This window comes from Miniopterus schreibersii, assembly GCF_964146895.1.
Source record: "Miniopterus schreibersii genome assembly, chromosome: X".
In the NCBI taxonomy this organism is placed as follows: Eukaryota; Metazoa; Chordata; class Mammalia; order Chiroptera; family Miniopteridae; genus Miniopterus; species Miniopterus schreibersii.
The window spans coordinates 74440731-74446730 of NC_138104.1; positions in this window are offsets into that span (position 1 = coordinate 74440731).

The following is a 6000-nucleotide window of genomic DNA, read 5'->3' on the forward strand; positions in this document are numbered from 1 at the left end:
AAGCAACCATCGCGCCTGTGCTAAACCAGCGGCCAACGGCAGTTTGGCGTGCGTTTGGAGTACACCTCTTCTGCGCGAATGAAAAGCTTGGGAGAGGCGAAAGCTCGCGTTATCCAATCAGATCCAAAAACAAGCCTTAAGGCCCGCTCCCCTCTCCTTGGATCCAATCGTTTGCCCCTGCACGCGCAAGCCACTGATTCAAAATCATAGAACCTTGAAGGGCAGACCCTGAGAAGGAGAGGTGAAGTCACACTCCAATAGTGGGTTCCTGCTTGAATAGTGGGACCGGGAGGATGGGTGAGGGCTGCGGACGGTCAAGGTAATGCCATTCCTGCCCCATCAGGGGTTTGTGTGGAAACCCCCATCACGGGGGCGGTAATGACCCTTAGTGTGCTCCCCCAACCCACACAATGGTTTGTTCCAAAATAGACGCCCCCTACCCAGTGGTGCCTCCCTGAGCGAACTGCTCCCTTTCTGCCTCCTGCAGTGGTATAGTCTGGGAGGATGGCTTTATCCTGTCTTTCATCTCTAACCCCTATAGGCCCCCTAGTGGTGTGATTAAGGAAGCTCTGATGCAAATACCCTGTGCACCTTTCCTTCTCGGCCTCCTCCCACTCCCGGGACCCTTCCAACCATGTCTCTCTCCACTCCACACCCACATCCCCAAATGGACCATTCCAGTCCCTGACCCTGAGATCTGAGACCTTGCAAAGAGTCAAAGCCAAGGATTCCATCCACCTGCCTCAAAGCGTCCACCCCAGGAGTGGGTTGAAGATGTCGGTAATTGGACAGCAATGTAACAGCATCTATCAAAATAAAAACCGAAGCAGGAACATGTAGCTTTCTAGTTCCTTAATATCTCCCCAACACCTAGAGCAGTGTCTGGCACATGGTAGTCACTTGTTAGGTGTTTGTTGAATGACTAACTCCTTTGTCTCCGCAATTCCACGTGTAAGATTGTATGCTAAAGAAACACACATGTGCACATATCTGTGTGCACAAGGATGGCACAAGCAAACCGGGGAGGGGGTGCTGAACTCTAAATGACCATTTATAGCCAGTGACTTGCAGAGTGAAATGAATAATCAGGGTTCATGTTATACCACAGAGCACCTCCTGGATATGATACAAAGTGAGTGGGACCTGTGTGTACCTGTAGGAGTGAAGGGGAGTGCTTCCTACAGGACAGGATGTTAACAAGGACAAGCAAGTGGAGCACATGTGTGTGTAGAGAAAAGTGTCCGACTCCAAGAGGCTAGAGCCTGATCCCTGTGGAAGGAGTGGGGACTGGGCTGTGCTCACCTCAGATCTCACCCCACACCATTCCCAGGCTAACTCAGATGAGTGGACTTGGAGAGGACTGGCTCAGGAGCCTGGGAGAGGATAAGCCATTCCTTTCAGCTTCATTTACTCACTCACAAATGCAGTGGGCTGACATTTACCTTTATGACTTGGATGAAGGTACAATGAGAAGCTCATTCAGACCGACAATGTGAGGACAAGGATCCCCAGATCCTAACAGTCTAGGGGGAGTCAGGCCTCCTTGGGTGACCTTCATGGGGCCCAGAGTGAGGCCCTGACACCCAGTTGGACCCTTGTATGGCAGGGAAAGGGGGTTTGTGCCAGTTTGGGAAGGGACCTTTGGGAGCCACAGGGAAATCTTGGAGCCTGGGGCCACATTAACGGAAGTGCCATCCAGAATGGAGGGGGGAACAGGCCCCCTGATGAGGAATGGGGACTTAGCCATACTTTAAGAAAGATTAAACTAAATAAGCACAATAAACTTTGAAGGATAGTGCTGTTATCATCTCCACTTTACATATGAGGAGACCATTATGTCTTCTTCCCATGTGTCCCTTCTTGAACTTCCATGGGCAGCACTTCTAATTCAATGCTCTAAATTTTTTTCGTTAACAAGCACTTATTGAAAATTTATTATCTGTCAGGACCTGTTCTAAATTCTTTACATGTATCAACTCATGTAATAGTCCTTACAAGCTAATGAGGTAAGTAGTGTTGTTTTCTCCATTTTACAAATAAGGCACCTGAGAAACAGAGAACTTTAGTAACCTGCCAGAGGTCACACAGCTGGGAAATCTTGGAGTCAGGATTTGAATGAAGGCCATCTGGATCCAGAGTTTCATCTTTATAACCACACACTGCAGTAAGTTTTCTTTTATTGTGCTGTGTTTGTGTTGGCCTTCCTCACCAGACTGTGTGACACCTGAGGGTTTGCATGATTCCTCTGTGACAGCCAGATTTCCAGCAGTCAAGATGTACTTGACATTGTGTGGGAATCCCTGAATAGATGCTTTAATTGGTAAATTCACCCTTCCCCTTTCCATCATGGAGTTGGCATCCAGAGCGCCCTCAGTGTGGGCACCATACAGTGTGAGTTTCTATGCACCTAACTTGAGAAAGATCCTTCTGGAAAGCTGGGAGAGGCTGAGGGGCTAGGACTCCATTCAGACTAGTACAGTCATCTCAAATTTTCGAGGGGGGATAAATGGTGATGGATGGAGATTTGACTTGGAGTAGTGAACACACAATACAATATACAGATGTTGTGAAATTTTCCATTAGATCAAATCACTTTTGTTCTTTAAGAAATGGTTCTATCACTACACAAAATTAGAAGCAATAGATTGCCACAGAAGGTAACTGTAAAAATAAACAACAAAAAATACCATATTTTTATCAATACTAAAATGCCCTTATTTACATTTCAACATATCAGAAATCAGGAATGTATCTTATACTTACTGAGATGAGAAGACAGCATCCTTTTTGTCTTAAGGGTTACTTAAAATAATGCTGTCACACACAATCTATAACATCTGAGATTTGATGAGATATGGTAAAAAGTTATGAAACTTTAAATTTAAAGAATAATTTTGTTTTAGGTAATCATAGATTTATGTGATTTGCAGTGTTCTAAGCACTTCTTTTTTTCCAGCTTTACTGAGATATAATTGTCCTATAACATTGTAGAAGTTTATGTAATGTTGGCTGAAGAAGATGAAATTGAAAGCTTTTATGTAAGTATCCAAGGAGAAATTGATCACAGTCCAAAACAAGACACTCTGATAACTACAGGTGATTGGAATGCAAAAGCAGAATAAGATGTCAGAAATTTTTGACAATGAGTAAGAAATGAAGCAGGAGATTGGTTTGTGGATTTTCTGTGAAGCCAACAATTTGTCCATCACAAACATGTGTTTCTTTTTTTTCCCCAATGCCTTTCAGAGAGAGTGTGTGTGGGAGAGAGAGAGAGAGAGAGAGAGAGAGAGAGAGAGAGAGAGAGAGGGAGGGAGAGAGAGAGAGGGAGAGAAACATCTATTTATTGTTCCACTTTTCATGCATTCATTGGTTGATTATTGTATGTACCCTGACGGAGGATTGAACGCAAAACCTTGGCATATCAAGACAACACTCTAACCAACTGAGCTACATCCATGTTGTTGTAAATGGCAGGATTTCCTTCTTTTCTATGGCTAATCTGAAGCACTTTTTGGGTGTTGTCTCACTTAATCTGCACTAGTACCCTTGAAAGAAAACCCTGTCATCCCTGTCACCAATAAGGACACTGAAGGCTAGAGAAGGCAAGTAATTAACTGGCTTGGGTCGTCCAGCTAGGGCTAGAATGCCAAAGCCCATGAGAACAGCAACTGGGACACTCCTCATGTTCACTCTGCTCTGTCCCTCCCAGGGTTCCTTCCCTGTGTTCACTGACCCAACCCCACACAGTGTCATCCCAACTCCTGACGTGACAGGACACTCACCTCAGCTCCTCCTCTCAGAAACCTTTCCCTTCCCCCCAGCCCAGGGGGAATCTCCCTAGACTCCCAGTCTGGGTCTGGAGTTTCATCTAGATCCCAGAGATTTTCCATTCTGCCCTAACAGGGACTCTATGACAAACCCTTATGTAGGGGACAGAAGTGAGGTCTGTCCTGCACAATGTCCTGCGCTTGTAGGGAAGGTCCTGAGGGGGTCCTCTGAGGCTGGGCTGGGTTCTGGATGAGAGCACACAAATGGGGGTGAGAGGGTGTAACAGGCTCAGTGAATAGAGCTGGGAGAGGGGGCTACAGAGGCTCCTGGGGTGGAAGGGCAAGCCTGGTGACTGGCAAGAGGAGTTTTGGGAACAGATGTGTTGAGGTATCCAGAAGTCCTGGTCCAGACTTCTGCACCATTCACACTCAGATTCCCACCCCCCCCACCCCAACCCCCACAGATGCCCAAAGGAAACCTTCACTCTCCCTGGCTGCCTACTGCTCACCCTCAACAACTAACGTCACTTTAATGGGGGACAAGGCTGTGGAGCTTTGTGTAAGACATGCCCAACTGTGTTGACAGTCATAATCCTGAGTTATGTAAACTCAACCACAAATAGAAGATACCATGCCCTGTGTGTGTGTGAAAGAGAGTGAGATTGAGGGAGACAGAGAGAGATAAAGAGAAAGAGAGAGGGAGGAAGGAGGGAAGGAGAGAGAAAGAGAATCAGAGTCAGAAACAGAGAAGTGGAGCCAAACAGCCTCTCTGTAGGTCCATAAATGATAGTGATTTGGTCACTAGCAGACCCTAAAATCCATCCTACAGTTCTAGCTTCATAAATGATCCATTCTGAGGAAGCCTCCCCTGACTGCTCTGGGGGTCATCATTATAACTTGAAGCAATGGCTAGGGGCACAGGCTGTGGAGAAAGCCCAAGTTCTAACCCTGGGTCCTCCACTACTTCCCATCTGTGTGACACTGGGCAAATCCTAGAACATTGCTGGGCCTCAGACTCTCACTTGTGAAGTGGGGAGAGCGGAACCTATAATCCATGCAAAGCACTGGCACATGGCAAGCCTAGATAGAGTAAATGGTAACTTATGATCAACATTGTCGCTATTATTCATAGTGGTCATCAACTGTTGTATTTTCTCCTTTGTGGGATGGGGACCTTGCTACTCTCAGAGGTAGGGCCCACCTGTCCACCTCTGTGGACCAACGTGAGGACAGTGACAGTCACCACAAAGTGTTGAGGGAGGGAAAGGAGGTGTGGTACACAGAATAATGACCCCACCAAAGATGTCCACATTCTAATCCCCAGAACCTGTGAATGTCACCTTACATGGCCAAAGAGACTTTGCAGATGTGATTAAGTTAAGCATCCTGAGATGGGAAGATTATCCTGGATTATCTGATGGCCCCTATGTAGGATCAGAAGGATCTTTATAAGTGAAAGAAGGTGCCTATATGAGCATATTCTGGGTCATAACAACATCTTAAATTTAAAAGAACTAAAATAATGTGCATTATGTTTTCTGGCCATAATGAAACTCAACTAGGAACAATGACAGAAAAATACCTGGAAAATTCCCAGATATTTGAAATTTAAAGACACTTATACATAACCTATGGGTGCATCAAGGAGTAAGTAACAAAGCAAATCAGAAAATATTTTAATTAAATGACACTGAAAACACAACAAAATGTGTGGTATACAGCTAAAGCAGTGTTTAGAGAGAAAATTATGGCATTAAATATTTGTTAGAAATGAAAATTGTAGGAGAGGAAAAAGTTTCCCTTGACCTTCTAAGGGTCCCTGACTGGGTCTGAAAATTAAACTGGCAAAGATAGATTTATAGGAGAAAAGCATACAAATTTATTTTAATGTAAGTTTTATGTGACACAGAAGCCTTCATAAGAAAGACCTGAGTGTTTTTATGCTAGGTTTTATGAAGAGGGAACAGTCATGGAGAAATATGATAGGTCAGAGATTATGAGGTAAGTGTAGTCAACGGGGTAAACTTAGCAAGGCCTGATTCATTAGGATTCTTCTCAGTGTCCCTTTGTCTTCAGAGATAAGGAAGCTCCTTTCCTCTGGGTATAGGGAAAGCACCTCTCACAGGGTCTTATGACCTGTCAGGAGAAAAGAATCAGTGAAAGGTCAGAGTGACCTTCCGGCTTCTGCCATTTTCTCAGACTCCTTCAGCTTAAAATATTCAATATGCCAAGA